Raw genomic sequence first — 18462 nt, 5'->3', positions numbered from 1 at the left:
ATCACCTTCATCGGGTGGGTGTCGGGCGGGCGGGTGGGGGGAGGGGAGGGGCATACACATCCATTAGGCATGGGGTGGGTGCGCACCGACTGGGGGATGGGCGCACTTGAAGCTCTGACCCGAGGGGGGAGGCTTGGAGAGGGCAAGGCACCCGACCTTAACATTGGTACCCCCACAATACGCTGGAACAACATGAGAGGTATATGAATAAGAACACAGGGGGGGCCGGGCGCGGTGGCTCACGCCTGTAATCCTAGCTCTCTGGGAGGCCGAGGCGGGCGGATTGCTCCAGGTCAGGAGTTCGAAACCAGCCTGAGCAAGAGCGAGACCCCGTCTCTACTAAAAATAGAAAGAAATTAATTGGCCAACTAATATATATAGAAAAACACAGCCGGGCGTGGTGGTGCATGCCTGTAGTCCCAACTACTCGGGAGGCTGAGGCAGCAGGATTGCTTGAGCCCGGAGATTGAGGTTGCTGTGAGCTAGGCTGACGCCATGGCACTCACTCTAGCCTGGGCAGCAAAACGAGACTCTGTCTCAAAAAAAAAAAAAAAAGAACACAGGGGGGAGGGCGGCACGGGCAACACATGTCACCTGAATACTTGTACTCCCATCATCTGCTTGAAAAGAGAGAGAAAAGAAAATGCAATCCTAGAGGTAAGAGACACTTTTTAAAAATAATGAATCCGAAGAGAAAAGTAAAAGGAGGCCTGTGGAGCAGGTCTGGGTGTGACTCCGGATCCCCCAACATCAGGTGCCACCACCAAAGATTCCTGCGTGTAGCCCATAGAACCCCAAAAGCAACGGGACGAGTTCTGGTCACATACTCCCTCAAAATGACATCCTGGCCTTCTTCTGGAACTCCCTCCCCTCTCAGACTCTCAAGGTTTCCTCCAGCGTGTCGGTTCCCACAGAGCAGACCTTTGGTCTGAGACCTGACAGTCCAGATGCCACGCATGCTGCCGCGTGGCGGCGGTGTCGCGGCTTGGGACAAGAGGAGGCCCCACGGTGCGGGCTGGGGCGCCAGGCACCGCGCGGGCGCTGAGGGTGGGGGTGACCCCCACCCCGGGCCGCCGCCTCGCTCCCAGAAAGGGGACAGAACAAGAGGCAAGAAAAAAAAAAAAAAAAAAAGCAGCAGCCTGTGGCACCCGGTATTCCCAGGCGGTCTCCCATCCAAGTACTAACCAGGCCCGACCCTGCTTAGCTTCCGAGACCAGACGAGATCGGGGGCGTTCAGGGTGGTGTGGCCCTAGACGGCGGCGGAGGGCGCCCCTGCCCCGCTCGAGAAGCCGAGCCTCTCTGCGCTTCCCCGCCGCCGCCTCCCGCCCCAGGCCCCGCGCCGGGCGGGGCCGGGCCGGCCGGGTCCCGCGGGCTGCCAGGGACGGGGGTGATGGGCGGGGCGGGGCGGGGGGCTGTCTCTCTATACACACACACACACACTCACACTCACTCACACTCACACAAGATGCGCCTCCACGGCTGGACTCGCCAAGGTGGAGCCCTCCCAGCCCCCCTCGTCTCCTCGCCCGGCCTCCTTCACCTACCCGCTGCCCACCCCCAGCGCGTCGCTGCCGCTGACTGCGCACGCGCGGGACGCTCGCCCTTTGACCCCAGCCAGGGGCCGCCCTCCCCCACAACCCCTTTCAGCTGCGCCCCCCCTCGCCCTGTGGGTGGGCTGCCGCCTATTCCCCCGGGCCAGGGCTGGGGCACAGCCAGTGTATGGGGCGTGTCTCTCTGGGGATGTGTCCCATGGGTGGGGTGGGGTGGCGTGGTTTGGGGGGCGCTGAAGAAATCAGTCCCCTCCATCTCCTACCTCTGGAAAACGCCCAAGCCCGTGGAGAACTGCCGGCACCGCTTCGTGGGGGCCGGGACCCTCCTCCGTGTCCTCCTGTGGCCCAGTCCAAGGGGCCTGGGCCTGGCCGGGGCTGCTTTGGACCCCGACCACCCTGGCGTGTGGACTCGCTAAAAATCGGCCATTAGATATTGGATTCCAGCTTCCTGGAGGTCATTTCACTAATGAGTGCACCGGAAAGAGTTTCCTAATCCATCTGTGAGGGTGGCAACTGAAGGAGAATTTTAAAGCTGACAGAATAGGCGAGGGAAGGCATAGGAGATTTCCACACCCAGCAAGGAAGACTTTCCCGAAATGGAAGAAAGAAACGAGCAAACAGAGACACCGGTAGCCCGCCCGGAAAAGAGTCTGCCCCTGAGAGAAAGCACCCTGACCAGGTTCACCCGTGGGTGGGTGGCGAGCTAGCGGCATTCAGAAGAGCGAGGCCCGCAGTCTGTGCGGAAGACACCTGCACTCGGGTGTGTGTGGCGGCGCGATTCCCAAGCAGCTCTAGATGTTAAACTAATGAGGAGAAGCCAGGGAGTTCCCAACGCCCCAGGTGTCCTCAGCCCACGACTGGCTGCTGTGGGAATGCGAAGCCCGGCTCCTTGTCTCAGAGCGGGGTTCCCAGGAGGATCAGGCTGAAGCTGGGACTTGGCCTCAAAGTGTCCCCTCGCATGGCCACCCCCTTCCCCTTCCTGCTCCTCTACTCCTGGTGCCCCTCCATCCAGGGGCCAGACCTTAAAGAGTCACCGCAAGAGAATCCTGGTCCCAAAGGAGCCTTCTGGGGGACCGGTGCTGAGAGAGGTTGTGGGCATGGCCCGCTGGGGCTCTGCCCGACCCAGGGCTGAGAGATGCCACCTCCCAGCTCTGGGTCCCTGCAGGAAGTGTTGGCAAGCACAGGGCCGGTCCTCGAAAGGCCCAGGTGCAGGGAGCCCAGGCCAAGCAGCCTGTGGAAGAAGCCACTTGCCGTGCCACCCCGGGAACAGGACTGCAGGCCCCGGCCCTTCCCACCTCCTCCTCCTCCTCCTCCTCCTCCCCCCCGCCCCGCCCCCACAGGGCACAGGGCTCAGAGACACCTCAGACTCTTGCTACCCAAAGTGCAAAGGGCATCAGTTGCTCCTCCAACCCCCCCCCCCCCGCCCAGCAGACCACGTTGTCCAGCCAGCCCCCGGGCCTCCCTGGGGTGCCCAGCACAAAAGTGCAGACACCCACCGGACCCTCAGTCTCAGTTTTCGGAGGTTTTTGCCACTCTAAGGACCCGCAGGCCAGCTGGGCCTTCGGGCAGGACAGAGAGCCCCGGAATCCGACGTGGAGAGCTGCGTGTACGTCCCCATCAGGAGGCGGTCCCCACCTCCGCGGCTCTCCCCTTGCGGGGAGCGGCAGCCCAGCCGGCAGCCGCAGGGCCTCAGGGAAGACACCAGGCTGGGCCCCCGCGGCACAGCGGGGGCACGTCCCCCGCACTCACGCGACTTAGGGACGGCTGCTGGAGACTGCTGCGGCCACCCTGCTGCCGGGTTTCCGGAGGGCTTCCTGGAAGCAGCGTCCACACCAAGCCCTTGGAAGGCCCAGGCGACGGAGGAGCCGGTCAGGCAGGGGCCGAGGACGGTGAGAGGCCGGGCGGGAAGGAGCGTGTCAGGCAGGGGCAGAGGACGGTGACCGGCCGGGCGGGGAGGAGCCGGTCAGGCGGGGGCCCAGGACAGTGACGGGCCTGGCCGGGGAGGAGTGCGTCAGGCAGGGGCAGAGGAGACGGGCTGGGTAAGGGTTAGGGTTACAGTTAGGGCACAATTCACAATCCCAAAGACGTGGAAGCGACCCGAGTGCCCATCCATCCAGGAGTGCATCAATAAAATGTGGCGCGTGGACACCACGGAGTGCCATTCGGCTGTGAGGAGCAGCGGTGAGAGGGCGCCTCTCGTGTTCTCCTGGCCAGAGCTGGAACCCGTTCCAGTAAGCCAAGTATCCCAAGAATGAACACACGAGCACCACGTGAGCGCGCTCACCAGCAAATTGGTACGAACGGATGGACGCCTAAGTGGACAGAGAGGAATCACCTTCATCGGGTGGGTGTTGGGCGGGCGGGTGGGGGGAGGGGAGGGGCATACACATCCATTAGGCATGGGGTGGGTGCGCACCGACTGGGGGATGGGCGCACTTGAAGCTCTGACCCGAGGGGGGAGGCTTGGAGAGGGCAAGGCACCCGACCTTAACATTGGTACCCCCACAATACGCTGGAACAACATGAGAGGTATATGAATAAGAACACAGGGGGGGCCGGGCGCGGTGGCTCACGCCTGTAATCCTAGCTCTCTGGGAGGCCGAGGCGGGCGGATTGCTCCAGGTCAGGAGTTCGAAACCAGCCTGAGCAAGAGCGAGACCCCGTCTCTACTAAAAATAGAAAGAAATTAATTGGCCAACTAATATATATAGAAAAACACAGCCGGGCGTGGTGGTGCATGCCTGTAGTCCCAACTACTCGGGAGGCTGAGGCAGCAGGATTGCTTGAGCCCGGAGATTGAGGTTGCTGTGAGCTAGGCTGACGCCATGGCACTCACTCTAGCCTGGGCAGCAAAACGAGACTCTGTCTCAAAAAAAAAAAAAAAAGAACACAGGGGGGAGGGCGGCACGGGCAACACATGTCACCTGAATACTTGTACTCCCATCATCTGCTTGAAAAGAGAGAGAAAAGAAAATGCAATCCTAGAGGTAAGAGACACTTTTTAAAAATAATGAATCCGAAGAGAAAAGTAAAAGGAGGCCTGTGGAGCAGGTCTGGGTGTGACTCCGGATCCCCCAACATCAGGTGCCACCACCAAAGATTCCTGCGTGTAGCCCATAGAACCCCAAAAGCAACGGGACGAGTTCTGGTCACATACTCCCTCAAAATGACATCCTGGCCTTCTTCTGGAACTCCCTCCCCTCTCAGACTCTCAAGGTTTCCTCCAGTGTGTCGGTTCCCACAGAGCAGACCTTTGGTCTGAGACCTGACAGTCCAGATGCCACGCATGCTGCCGCGTGGCGGCGGTGTCGCGGCTTGGGACAAGAGGAGGCCCCACGGTGCGGGCTGGGGCGCCAGGCACCGCGCGGGCGCTGAGGGTGGGGGTGACCCCCACCCCGGGCCGCCGCCTCGCTCCAAGAAAGGGGACAGAACAAGAGGCAAGAAAAAAAAAAAAAAAAGCAGCAGCCTGTGGCACCCGGTATTCCCAGGCGGTCTCCCATCCAAGTACTAACCAGGCCCGACCCTGCTTAGCTTCCGAGACCAGACGAGATCGGGGGCGTTCAGGGTGGTGTGGCCCTAGACGGCGGCGGAGGGCGCCCCTGCCCCGCTCGAGAAGCCGAGCCTCTCTGGGCTTCCCCGCCGCCGCCTCCCGCCCCAGGCCCCGCGCCGGGCGGGGCCGGGCCGGCCGGGTCCCGCGGGCTCCCAGGGACGGGGGGGATGGGCGGGGCGGGGCGGGGCGGGGTGGGGGGCTGTCTCTCTATACACACACACACACACTCACACTCACTCACACTCACACAAGATGCGCCTCCACGGCTGGACTCGCCAAGGTGGAGCCCTCCCAGCCCCCCTCGTCTCCTCGCCCGGCCTCCTTCACCTACCCGCTGCCCACCCCCAGCGCGTCGCTGCCGCTGACTGCGCACGCGCGGGACGCTCGCCCTTTGACCCCAGCCAGGGGCCGCCCTCCCCCACAACCCCTTTCAGCTGCGCCCCCCCCTCGCCCTGTGGGTGGGCTGCCGCCTATTCCCCCGGGCCAGGGCTGGGGCACAGCCAGTGTATGGGGCGTCTCTCTCTGGGGATGTGTCCCATGGGTGGGGTGGGGTGGCGTGGTTTGGGGGGCGCTGAAGAAATCAGTCCCCTCCATCTCCTACCTCTGGAAAACGCCCAAGCCCGTGGAGAACTGCCGGCACCGCTTCGTGGGGGCCGGGACCCTCCTCCGTGTCCTCCTGTGGCCCAGTCCAAGGGGCCTGGGCCTGGCCGGGGCTGCTTTGGACCCCGACCACCCTGGCGTGTGGACTCGCTAAAAATCAGCTATTAGATATTGGATTCCAGCTTCCTGGAGGTCATTTCACTAATGAGTGCACCGGAAAGAGTTTCCTAATCCATCTGTGAGGGTGGCAACTGAAGGAGAATTTTAAAGCTGACAGAATAGGCGAGGGAAGGCATAGGAGATTTCCACACCCAGCAAGGAAGACTTTCCCGAAATGGAAGAAAGAAACGAGCAAACAGAGACACCGGTAGCCCGCCCGGAAAAGAGTCTGCCCCCGAGAGAAAGCACCCTGACCAGGTTCACCCGTGGGTGGGTGGCGAGCTAGCGGCATTCAGAAGAGCGAGGCCCGCAGTCTGTGCGGAAGACACCTGCACTCGGGTGTGTGTGGCGGCGCGATTCCCAAGCAGCTCTAGATGTTAAACCAAGGAGAAGCCAGGGAGTTCCCAACGCCCCAGGTGTCCTCAGCCCACGACTGGCTGCTGTGGGAATGCGAAGCCCGGCTCCTTGTCTCAGAGCGGGGTTCCCAGGAGGATCAGGCTGAAGCTGGGACTTGGCCTCAAAGTGTCCCCTCGCATGGCCACCCCCTTCCCCTTCCTGCTCCTCTACTCCTGGTGCCCCTCCATCCAGGGGCCAGACCTTAAAGAGTCACCGCAAGAGAATCCTGGTCCCAAAGGAGCCTTCTGGGGGACCGGTGCTGAGAGAGGTTGTGGGCATGGCCCGCTGGGGCTCTGCCCGACCCAGGGCTGAGAGATGCCACCTCCCAGCTCTGGGTCCCTGCAGGAAGTGTTGGCAAGCACAGGGCCGGTCCTCCAAAGGCCCAGGTGCAGGGAGCCCAGGCCAAGCAGCCTGTGGAAGAAGCCACTTGCCGTGCCACCCCGGGAACAGGACTGCAGGCCCCGGCCCTTCCCACCTCCTCCTCCTCCTCCTCCTCCTCCCCCCCGCCCCGCCCCCACAGGGCACAGGGCTCAGAGACACCTCAGACTCTTGCTACCCAAAGTGCAAAGGGCATCAGTTGCTCCTCCAACCCCCCCCCCCCCCCGCCCAGCAGACCACGTTGTCCAGCCAGCCCCCGGGCCTCCCTGGGGTGCCCAGCACAAAAGTGCAGACACCCACCGGACCCTCAGTCTCAGTTTTCGGAGGTTTTTGCCACTCTAAGGACCCGCAGGCCAGCTGGGCCTTCGGGCAGGACAGAGAGCCCCGGAATCCGACGTGGAGAGCTGCGTGTACGTCCCCATCAGGAGGCGGTCCCCACCTCCGCGGCTCTCCCCTTGCGGGGAGCGGCAGCCCAGCCGGCAGCCGCAGGGCCTCAGGGAAGACACCAGGCTGGGCCCCCGCGGCACAGCGGGGGCACGTCCCCCGCACTCACGCGACTTAGGGACGGCTGCTGGAGACTGCTGCGGCCACCCTGCTGCCGGGTTTCTGGAGGGCTTCCTGGAAGCAGCGTCCACACCAAGCCCTTGGAAGGCCCAGGCGACGGAGGAGCCGGTCAGGCAGGGGCCGAGGACGGTGAGAGGCCGGGCGGGAAGGAGCGTGTCAGGCAGGGGCAGAGGACGGTGACCGGCCGGGCGGGGAGGAGCCGGTCAGGCGGGGGCCCAGGACAGTGACGGGCCTGGCCGGGGAGGAGTGCGTCAGGCAGGGGCAGAGGAGACGGGCTGGGTAAGGGTTAGGGTTACAGTTAGGGCACAATTCACAATCCCAAAGACGTGGAAGCGACCCGAGTGCCCATCCATCCAGGAGTGCATCAATAAAATGTGGCTCGTGGACACCACGGAGTGCCATTCGGCTGTGAGGAGCAGCGGTGAGAGGGCGCCTCTCGTGTTCTCCTGGCCAGAGCTGGAACCCGTTCCAGGAAGCCAAGTATCCCAAGAATGGACACACGAGCACCACGTGAGCGCGCTCACCAGCAAATTGGTACGAACGGATGGACGCCTAAGTGGACAGAGAGGAATCACCTTCATCGGGTGGGTGTCGGGCGGGCGGGTGGGGGGAGGGGAGGGGCATACACATCCATTAGGCATGGGGTGGGTGCGCACCGACTGGGGGATGGGCGCACTTGAAGCTCTGACCCGAGGGGGGAGGCTTGGAGAGGGCAAGGCACCCGACCTTAACATTGGTACCCCCACAATACGCTGGAACAACATGAGAGGTATATGAATAAGAACACAGGGGGGGCCGGGCGCGGTGGCTCACGCCTGTAATCCTAGCTCTCTGGGAGGCCGAGGCGGGCGGATTGCTCCAGGTCAGGAGTTCGAAACCAGCCTGAGCAAGAGCGAGACCCCGTCTCTACTAAAAATAGAAAGAAATTAATTGGCCAACTAATATATATAAAAAAACACAGCCGGGCGTGGTGGTGCATGCCTGTAGTCCCAACTACTCGGGAGGCTGAGGCAGCAGGATTGCTTGAGCCCGGAGATTGAGGTTGCTGTGAGCTAGGCTGACGCCATGGCACTCACTCTAGCCTGGGCAGCAAAACGAGACTCTGTCTCAAAAAAAAAAAAAAAAGAACACAGGGGGGAGGGCGGCACGGGCAACACATGTCACCTGAATACTTGTACTCCCATCATCTGCTTGAAAAGAGAGAGAAAAGAAAATGCAATCCTAGAGGTAAGAGACACTTTTTAAAAATAATGAATCCGAAGAGAAAAGTAAAAGGAGGCCTGTGGAGCAGGTCTGGGTGTGACTCCGGATCCCCCAACATCAGGTGCCACCACCAAAGATTCCTGCGTGTAGCCCATAGAACCCCAAAAGCAACGGGACGAGTTCTGGTCACATACTCCCTCAAAATGACATCCTGGCCTTCTTCTGGAACTCCCTCCCCTCTCAGACTCTCAAGGTTTCCTCCAGTGTGTCGGTTCCCACAGAGCAGACCTTTGGTCTGAGACCTGACAGTCCAGATGCCACGCATGCTGCCGCGTGGCGGCGGTGTCGCGGCTTGGGACAAGAGGAGGCCCCACGGTGCGGGCTGGGGCGCCAGGCACCGCGCGGGCGCTGAGGGTGGGGGTGACCCCCACCCCGGGCCGCCGCCTCGCTCCAAGAAAGGGGACAGAACAAGAGGCAAGAAAAAAAAAAAAAAAAGCAGCAGCCTGTGGCACCCGGTATTCCCAGGCGGTCTCCCATCCAAGTACTAACCAGGCCCGACCCTGCTTAGCTTCCGAGACCAGACGAGATCGGGGGCGTTCAGGGTGGTGTGGCCCTAGACGGCGGCGGAGGGCGCCCCTGCCCCGCTCGAGAAGCCGAGCCTCTCTGGGCTTCCCCGCCGCCGCCTCCCGCCCCAGGCCCCGCGCCGGGCGGGGCCGGGCCGGCCGGGTCCCGCGGGCTCCCAGGGACGGGGGTGATGGGCGGGGCGGGGCGGGGCGGGGTGGGGGGCTGTCTCTCTATACACACACACACACACTCACACTCACTCACACTCACACAAGATGCGCCTCCACGGCTGGACTCGCCAAGGTGGAGCCCTCCCAGCCCCCCTCGTCTCCTCGCCCGGCCTCCTTCACCTACCCGCTGCCCACCCCCAGCGCGTCGCTGCCGCTGACTGCGCACGCGCGGGACGCTCGCCCTTTGACCCCAGCCAGGGGCCGCCCTCCCCCACAACCCCTTTCAGCTGCGCCCCCCCCTCGCCCTGTGGGTGGGCTGCCGCCTATTCCCCCGGGCCAGGGCTGGGGCACAGCCAGTGTATGGGGCGTCTCTCTCTGGGGATGTGTCCCATGGGTGGGGTGGGGTGGCGTGGTTTGGGGGGCGCTGAAGAAATCAGTCCCCTCCATCTCCTACCTCTGGAAAACGCCCAAGCCCGTGGAGAACTGCCGGCACCGCTTCGTGGGGGCCGGGACCCTCCTCCGTGTCCTCCTGTGGCCCAGTCCAAGGGGCCTGGGCCTGGCCGGGGCTGCTTTGGACCCCGACCACCCTGGCGTGTGGACTCGCTAAAAATCAGCTATTAGATATTGGATTCCAGCTTCCTGGAGGTCATTTCACTAATGAGTGCACCGGAAAGAGTTTCCTAATCCATCTGTGAGGGTGGCAACTGAAGGAGAATTTTAAAGCTGACAGAATAGGCGAGGGAAGGCATAGGAGATTTCCACACCCAGCAAGGAAGACTTTCCCGAAATGGAAGAAAGAAACGAGCAAACAGAGACACCGGTAGCCCGCCCGGAAAAGAGTCTGCCCCCGAGAGAAAGCACCCTGACCAGGTTCACCCGTGGGTGGGTGGCGAGCTAGCGGCATTCAGAAGAGCGAGGCCCGCAGTCTGTGCGGAAGACACCTGCACTCGGGTGTGTGTGGCGGCGCGATTCCCAAGCAGCTCTAGATGTTAAACCAAGGAGAAGCCAGGGAGTTCCCAACGCCCCAGGTGTCCTCAGCCCACGACTGGCTGCTGTGGGAATGCGAAGCCCGGCTCCTTGTCTCAGAGCGGGGTTCCCAGGAGGATCAGGCTGAAGCTGGGACTTGGCCTCAAAGTGTCCCCTCGCATGGCCACCCCCTTCCCCTTCCTGCTCCTCTACTCCTGGTGCCCCTCCATCCAGGGGCCAGACCTTAAAGAGTCACCGCAAGAGAATCCTGGTCCCAAAGGAGCCTTCTGGGGGACCGGTGCTGAGAGAGGTTGTGGGCATGGCCCGCTGGGGCTCTGCCCGACCCAGGGCTGAGAGATGCCACCTCCCAGCTCTGGGTCCCTGCAGGAAGTGTTGGCAAGCACAGGGCCGGTCCTCCAAAGGCCCAGGTGCAGGGAGCCCAGGCCAAGCAGCCTGTGGAAGAAGCCACTTGCCGTGCCACCCCGGGAACAGGACTGCAGGCCCCGGCCCTTCCCACCTCCTCCTCCTCCTCCTCCTCCTCCCCCCCCGCCCCGCCCCCACAGGGCACAGGGCTCAGAGACACCTCAGACTCTTGCTACCCAAAGTGCAAAGGGCATCAGTTGCTCCTCCAACCCCCCCCCCCCGCCCAGCAGACCACGTTGTCCAGCCAGCCCCCGGGCCTCCCTGGGGTGCCCAGCACAAAAGTGCAGACACCCACCGGACCCTCAGTCTCAGTTTTCGGAGGTTTTTGCCACTCTAAGGACCCGCAGGCCAGCTGGGCCTTCGGGCAGGACAGAGAGCCCCGGAATCCGACGTGGAGAGCTGCGTGTACGTCCCCATCAGGAGGCGGTCCCCACCTCCGCGGCTCTCCCCTTGCGGGGAGCGGCAGCCCAGCCGGCAGCCGCAGGGCCTCAGGGAAGACACCAGGCTGGGCCCCCGCGGCACAGCGGGGGCACGTCCCCCGCACTCACGCGACTTAGGGACGGCTGCTGGAGACTGCTGCGGCCACCCTGCTGCCGGGTTTCTGGAGGGCTTCCTGGAAGCAGCGTCCACACCAAGCCCTTGGAAGGCCCAGGCGACGGAGGAGCCGGTCAGGCAGGGGCCGAGGACGGTGAGAGGCCGGGCGGGAAGGAGCGTGTCAGGCAGGGGCAGAGGACGGTGACCGGCCGGGCGGGGAGGAGCCGGTCAGGCGGGGGCCCAGGACAGTGACGGGCCTGGCCGGGGAGGAGTGCGTCAGGCAGGGGCAGAGGAGACGGGCTGGGTAAGGGTTAGGGTTACAGTTAGGGCACAATTCACAATCCCAAAGACGTGGAAGCGACCCGAGTGCCCATCCATCCAGGAGTGCATCAATAAAATGTGGCGCGTGGACACCACGGAGTGCCATTCGGCTGTGAGGAGCAGCGGTGAGAGGGCGCCTCTCGTGTTCTCCTGGCCAGAGCTGGAACCCGTTCCAGGAAGCCAAGTATCCCAAGAATGGACACACGAGCACCACGTGAGCGCGCTCACCAGCAAATTGGTACGAACGGATGGACGCCTAAGTGGACAGAGAGGAATCACCTTCATCGGGTGGGTGTCGGGCGGGCGGGTGGGGGGAGGGGAGGGGCATACACATCCATTAGGCATGGGGTGGGTGCGCACCGACTGGGGGATGGGCGCACTTGAAGCTCTGACCCGAGGGGGGAGGCTTGGAGAGGGCAAGGCACCCGACCTTAACATTGGTACCCCCACAATACGCTGGAACAACATGAGAGGTATATGAATAAGAACACAGGGGGGGCCGGGCGCGGTGGCTCACGCCTGTAATCCTAGCTCTCTGGGAGGCCGAGGCGGGCGGATTGCTCCAGGTCAGGAGTTCGAAACCAGCCTGAGCAAGAGCGAGACCCCGTCTCTACTAAAAATAGAAAGAAATTAATTGGCCAACTAATATATATAAAAAAACACAGCCGGGCGTGGTGGTGCATGCCTGTAGTCCCAACTACTCGGGAGGCTGAGGCAGCAGGATTGCTTGAGCCCGGAGATTGAGGTTGCTGTGAGCTAGGCTGACGCCATGGCACTCACTCTAGCCTGGGCAGCAAAACGAGACTCTGTCTCAAAAAAAAAAAAAAAAGAACACAGGGGGGAGGGCGGCACGGGCAACACATGTCACCTGAATACTTGTACTCCCATCATCTGCTTGAAAAGAGAGAGAAAAGAAAATGCAATCCTAGAGGTAAGAGACACTTTTTAAAAATAATGAATCCGAAGAGAAAAGTAAAAGGAGGCCTGTGGAGCAGGTCTGGGTGTGACTCCGGATCCCCCAACATCAGGTGCCACCACCAAAGATTCCTGCGTGTAGCCCATAGAACCCCAAAAGCAACGGGACGAGTTCTGGTCACATACTCCCTCAAAATGACATCCTGGCCTTCTTCTGGAACTCCCTCCCCTCTCAGACTCTCAAGGTTTCCTCCAGTGTGTCGGTTCCCACAGAGCAGACCTTTGGTCTGAGACCTGACAGTCCAGATGCCACGCATGCTGCCGCGTGGCGGCGGTGTCGCGGCTTGGGACAAGAGGAGGCCCCACGGTGCGGGCTGGGGCGCCAGGCACCGCGCGGGCGCTGAGGGTGGGGGTGACCCCCACCCCGGGCCGCCGCCTCGCTCCAAGAAAGGGGACAGAACAAGAGGCAAGAAAAAAAAAAAAAAAAGCAGCAGCCTGTGGCACCCGGTATTCCCAGGCGGTCTCCCATCCAAGTACTAACCAGGCCCGACCCTGCTTAGCTTCCGAGACCAGACGAGATCGGGGGCGTTCAGGGTGGTGTGGCCCTAGACGGCGGCGGAGGGCGCCCCTGCCCCGCTCGAGAAGCCGAGCCTCTCTGGGCTTCCCCGCCGCCGCCTCCCGCCCCAGGCCCCGCGCCGGGCGGGGCCGGGCCGGCCGGGTCCCGCGGGCTCCCAGGGACGGGGGTGATGGGCGGGGCGGGGCGGGGCGGGGTGGGGGGCTGTCTCTCTATACACACACACACACACTCACACTCACTCACACTCACACAAGATGCGCCTCCACGGCTGGACTCGCCAAGGTGGAGCCCTCCCAGCCCCCCTCGTCTCCTCGCCCGGCCTCCTTCACCTACCCGCTGCCCACCCCCAGCGCGTCGCTGCCGCTGACTGCGCACGCGCGGGACGCTCGCCCTTTGACCCCAGCCAGGGGCCGCCCTCCCCCACAACCCCTTTCAGCTGCGCCCCCCCTCGCCCTGTGGGTGGGCTGCCGCCTATTCCCCCGGGCCAGGGCTGGGGCACAGCCAGTGTATGGGGCGTGTCTCTCTGGGGATGTGTCCCATGGGTGGGGTGGGGTGGCGTGGTTTGGGGGGCGCTGAAGAAATCAGTCCCCTCCATCTCCTACCTCTGGAAAACGCCCAAGCCCGTGGAGAACTGCCGGCACCGCTTCGTGGGGGCCGGGACCCTCCTCCGTGTCCTCCTGTGGCCCAGTCCAAGGGGCCTGGGCCTGGCCGGGGCTGCTTTGGACCCCGACCACCCTGGCGTGTGGACTCGCTAAAAATCGGCCATTAGATATTGGATTCCAGCTTCCTGGAGGTCATTTCACTAATGAGTGCACCGGAAAGAGTTTCCTAATCCATCTGTGAGGGTGGCAACTGAAGGAGAATTTTAAAGCTGACAGAATAGGCGAGGGAAGGCATAGGAGATTTCCACACCCAGCAAGGAAGACTTTCCCGAAATGGAAGAAAGAAACGAGCAAACAGAGACACCGGTAGCCCGCCCGGAAAAGAGTCTGCCCCCGAGAGAAAGCACCCTGACCAGGTTCACCCGTGGGTGGGTGGCGAGCTAGCGGCATTCAGAAGAGCGAGGCCCGCAGTCTGTGCGGAAGACACCTGCACTCGGGTGTGTGTGGCGGCGCGATTCCCAAGCAGCTCTAGATGTTAAACCAAGGAGAAGCCAGGGAGTTCCCAACGCCCCAGGTGTCCTCAGCCCACGACTGGCTGCTGTGGGAATGCGAAGCCCGGCTCCTTGTCTCAGAGCGGGGTTCCCAGGAGGATCAGGCTGAAGCTGGGACTTGGCCTCAAAGTGTCCCCTCGCATGGCCACCCCCTTCCCCTTCCTGCTCCTCTACTCCTGGTGCCCCTCCATCCAGGGGCCAGACCTTAAAGAGTCACCGCAAGAGAATCCTGGTCCCAAAGGAGCCTTCTGGGGGACCGGTGCTGAGAGAGGTTGTGGGCATGGCCCGCTGGGGCTCTGCCCGACCCAGGGCTGAGAGATGCCACCTCCCAGCTCTGGGTCCCTGCAGGAAGTGTTGGCAAGCACAGGGCCGGTCCTCCAAAGGCCCAGGTGCAGGGAGCCCAGGCCAAGCAGCCTGTGGAAGAAGCCACTTGCCGTGCCACCCCGGGAACAGGACTGCAGGCCCCGGCCCTTCCCACCTCCTCCTCCTCCTCCTCCTCCTCCCCCCCGCCCCGCCCCCACAGGGCACAGGGCTCAGAGACACCTCAGACTCTTGCTACCCAAAGTGCAAAGGGCATCAGTTGCTCCTCCAACCCCCCCCCCCCCCCCGCCCAGCAGACCACGTTGTCCAGCCAGCCCCCGGGCCTCCCTGGGGTGCCCAGCACAAAAGTGCAGACACCCACCGGACCCTCAGTCTCAGTTTTCGGAGGTTTTTGCCACTCTAAGGACCCGCAGGCCAGCTGGGCCTTCGGGCAGGACAGAGAGCCCCGGAATCCGACGTGGAGAGCTGCGTGTACGTCCCCATCAGGAGGCGGTCCCCACCTCCGCGGCTCTCCCCTTGCGGGGAGCGGCAGCCCAGCCGGCAGCCGCAGGGCCTCAGGGAAGACACCAGGCTGGGCCCCCGCGGCACAGCGGGGGCACGTCCCCCGCACTCACGCGACTTAGGGACGGCTGCTGGAGACTGCTGCGGCCACCCTGCTGCCGGGTTTCTGGAGGGCTTCCTGGAAGCAGCGTCCACACCAAGCCCTTGGAAGGCCCAGGCGACGGAGGAGCCGGTCAGGCAGGGGCCGAGGACGGTGAGAGGCCGGGCGGGAAGGAGCGTGTCAGGCAGGGGCAGAGGACGGTGACCGGCCGGGCGGGGAGGAGCCGGTCAGGCGGGGGCCCAGGACAGTGACGGGCCTGGCCGGGGAGGAGTGCGTCAGGCAGGGGCAGAGGAGACGGGCTGGGTAAGGGTTAGGGTTACAGTTAGGGCACAATTCACAATCCCAAAGACGTGGAAGCGACCCGAGTGCCCATCCATCCAGGAGTGCATCAATAAAATGTGGCTCGTGGACACCACGGAGTGCCATTCGGCTGTGAGGAGCAGCGGTGAGAGGGCGCCTCTCGTGTTCTCCTGGCCAGAGCTGGAACCCGTTCCAGGAAGCCAAGTATCCCAAGAATGGACACACGAGCACCACGTGAGCGCGCTCACCAGCAAATTGGTACGAACGGATGGACGCCTAAGTGGACAGAGAGGAATCACCTTCATCGGGTGGGTGTCGGGCGGGCGGGTGGGGGGAGGGGAGGGGCATACACATCCATTAGGCATGGGGTGGGTGCGCACCGACTGGGGGATGGGCGCACTTGAAGCTCTGACCCGAGGGGGGAGGCTTGGAGAGGGCAAGGCACCCGACCTTAACATTGGTACCCCCACAATACGCTGGAACAACATGAGAGGTATATGAATAAGAACACAGGGGGGGCCGGGCGCGGTGGCTCACGCCTGTAATCCTAGCTCTCTGGGAGGCCGAGGCGGGCGGATTGCTCCAGGTCAGGAGTTCGAAACCAGCCTGAGCAAGAGCGAGACCCCGTCTCTACTAAAAATAGAAAGAAATTAATTGGCCAACTAATATATATAAAAAAACACAGCCGGGCGTGGTGGTGCATGCCTGTAGTCCCAACTACTCGGGAGGCTGAGGCAGCAGGATTGCTTGAGCCCGGAGATTGAGGTTGCTGTGAGCTAGGCTGACGCCATGGCACTCACTCTAGCCTGGGCAGCAAAACGAGACTCTGTCTCAAAAAAAAAAAAAAAAGAACACAGGGGGGAGGGCGGCACGGGCAACACATGTCACCTGAATACTTGTACTCCCATCATCTGCTTGAAAAGAGAGAGAAAAGAAAATGCAATCCTAGAGGTAAGAGACACTTTTTAAAAATAATGAATCCGAAGAGAAAAGTAAAAGGAGGCCTGTGGAGCAGGTCTGGGTGTGACTCCGGATCCCCCAACATCAGGTGCCACCACCAAAGATTCCTGCGTGTAGCCCATAGAACCCCAAAAGCAACGGGACGAGTTCTGGTCACATACTCCCTCAAAATGACATCCTGGCCTTCTTCTGGAACTCCCTCCCCTCTCAGACTCTCAAGGTTTCCTCCAGTGTGTCGGTTCCCACAGAGCAGACCTTTGGTCTGAGACCTGACAGTCCAGATGCCACGCATGCTGCCGCGTGGCGGCGGTGTCGCGGCTTGGGACAAGAGGAGGCCCCACGGTGCGGGCTGGGGCGCCAGGCACCGCGCGGGCGCTGAGGGTGGGGGTGACCCCCACCCCGGGCCGCCGCCTCGCTCCAAGAAAGGGGACAGAACAAGAGGCAAGAAAAAAAAAAAAAAAAGCAGCAGCCTGTGGCACCCGGTATTCCCAGGCGGTCTCCCATCCAAGTACTAACCAGGCCCGACCCTGCTTAGCTTCCGAGACCAGACGAGATCGGGGGCGTTCAGGGTGGTGTGGCCCTAGACGGCGGCGGAGGGCGCCCCTGCCCCGCTCGAGAAGCCGAGCCTCTCTGGGCTTCCCCGCCGCCGCCTCCCGCCCCAGGCCCCGCGCCGGGCGGGGCCGGGCCGGCCGGGTCCCGCGGGCTCCCAGGGACGGGGGTGATGGGCGGGGCGGGGCGGGGCGGGGTGGGGGGCTGTCTCTCTATACACACACACACACACTCACACTCACTCACACTCACACAAGATGCGCCTCCACGGCTGGACTCGCCAAGGTGGAGCCCTCCCAGCCCCCCTCGTCTCCTCGCCCGGCCTCCTTCACCTACCCGCTGCCCACCCCCAGCGCGTCGCTGCCGCTGACTGCGCACGCGCGGGACGCTCGCCCTTTGACCCCAGCCAGGGGCCGCCCTCCCCCACAACCCCTTTCAGCTGCGCCCCCCCCTCGCCCTGTGGGTGGGCTGCCGCCTATTCCCCCGGGCCAGGGCTGGGGCACAGCCAGTGTATGGGGCGTCTCTCTCTGGGGATGTGTCCCATGGGTGGGGTGGGGTGGCGTGGTTTGGGGGGCGCTGAAGAAATCAGTCCCCTCCATCTCCTACCTCTGGAAAACGCCCAAGCCCGTGGAGAACTGCCGGCACCGCTTCGTGGGGGCCGGGACCCTCCTCCGTGTCCTCCTGTGGCCCAGTCCAAGGGGCCTGGGCCTGGCCGGGGCTGCTTTGGACCCCGACCACCCTGGCGTGTGGACTCGCTAAAAATCAGCTATTAGATATTGGATTCCAGCTTCCTGGAGGTCATTTCACTAATGAGTGCACCGGAAAGAGTTTCCTAATCCATCTGTGAGGGTGGCAACTGAAGGAGAATTTTAAAGCTGACAGAATAGGCGAGGGAAGGCATAGGAGATTTCCACACCCAGCAAGGAAGACTTTCCCGAAATGGAAGAAAGAAACGAGCAAACAGAGACACCGGTAGCCCGCCCGGAAAAGAGTCTGCCCCCGAGAGAAAGCACCCTGACCAGGTTCACCCGTGGGTGGGTGGCGAGCTAGCGGCATTCAGAAGAGCGAGGCCCGCAGTCTGTGCGGAAGACACCTGCACTCGGGTGTGTGTGGCGGCGCGATTCCCAAGCAGCTCTAGATGTTAAACCAAGGAGAAGCCAGGGAGTTCCCAACGCCCCAGGTGTCCTCAGCCCACGACTGGCTGCTGTGGGAATGCGAAGCCCGGCTCCTTGTCTCAGAGCGGGGTTCCCAGGAGGATCAGGCTGAAGCTGGGACTTGGCCTCAAAGTGTCCCCTCGCATGGCCACCCCCTTCCCCTTCCTGCTCCTCTACTCCTGGTGCCCCTCCATCCAGGGGCCAGACCTTAAAGAGTCACCGCAAGAGAATCCTGGTCCCAAAGGAGCCTTCTGGGGGACCGGTGCTGAGAGAGGTTGTGGGCATGGCCCGCTGGGGCTCTGCCCGACCCAGGGCTGAGAGATGCCACCTCCCAGCTCTGGGTCCCTGCAGGAAGTGTTGGCAAGCACAGGGCCGGTCCTCCAAAGGCCCAGGTGCAGGGAGCCCAGGCCAAGCAGCCTGTGGAAGAAGCCACTTGCCGTGCCACCCCGGGAACAGGACTGCAGGCCCCGGCCCTTCCCACCTCCTCCTCCTCCTCCTCCTCCTCCCCCCCCGCCCCGCCCCCACAGGGCACAGGGCTCAGAGACACCTCAGAC

At 62.9% G+C, this 18462-nt stretch overlaps 5 non-coding genes across 5 annotated transcripts; all 5 read right to left on the bottom strand.

Moving 5' to 3' along the window:
* Positions 1-1136: 1136 nt before the first annotated feature.
* On the bottom strand, positions 1137-1255 carry LOC142873909 (5S ribosomal RNA). The gene has a single exon (XR_012921882.1). It is a non-coding gene; the product is annotated as a 5S ribosomal RNA (ribosomal RNA).
* Positions 1256-5013: 3758 nt separating this feature from the next.
* Positions 5014-5132, bottom strand: LOC142873908 (5S ribosomal RNA). Its single transcript, XR_012921881.1, has one exon. It is a non-coding gene; the product is annotated as a 5S ribosomal RNA (ribosomal RNA).
* Positions 5133-8900: 3768 nt separating this feature from the next.
* LOC142873907 (5S ribosomal RNA) lies at positions 8901-9019 on the bottom strand. Its single transcript, XR_012921880.1, has one exon. It is a non-coding gene; the product is annotated as a 5S ribosomal RNA (ribosomal RNA).
* A 3766-nt stretch (positions 9020-12785) lies between these two features.
* On the bottom strand, positions 12786-12904 carry LOC142873906 (5S ribosomal RNA). The gene has a single exon (XR_012921879.1). It is a non-coding gene; the product is annotated as a 5S ribosomal RNA (ribosomal RNA).
* Positions 12905-16672: 3768 nt separating this feature from the next.
* On the bottom strand, positions 16673-16791 carry LOC142873905 (5S ribosomal RNA). The gene has a single exon (XR_012921878.1). It is a non-coding gene; the product is annotated as a 5S ribosomal RNA (ribosomal RNA).
* Positions 16792-18462: the final 1671 nt, after the last annotated feature.

Source organism: Microcebus murinus, chromosome 11 (genome assembly GCF_040939455.1).
Source record: "Microcebus murinus isolate Inina chromosome 11, M.murinus_Inina_mat1.0, whole genome shotgun sequence".
Taxonomy (NCBI): domain Eukaryota; kingdom Metazoa; phylum Chordata; class Mammalia; order Primates; family Cheirogaleidae; genus Microcebus; species Microcebus murinus.
Note: the sequence above shows the minus strand (reverse complement) of the source record. Positions and strands in the feature narration are given on the sequence as shown.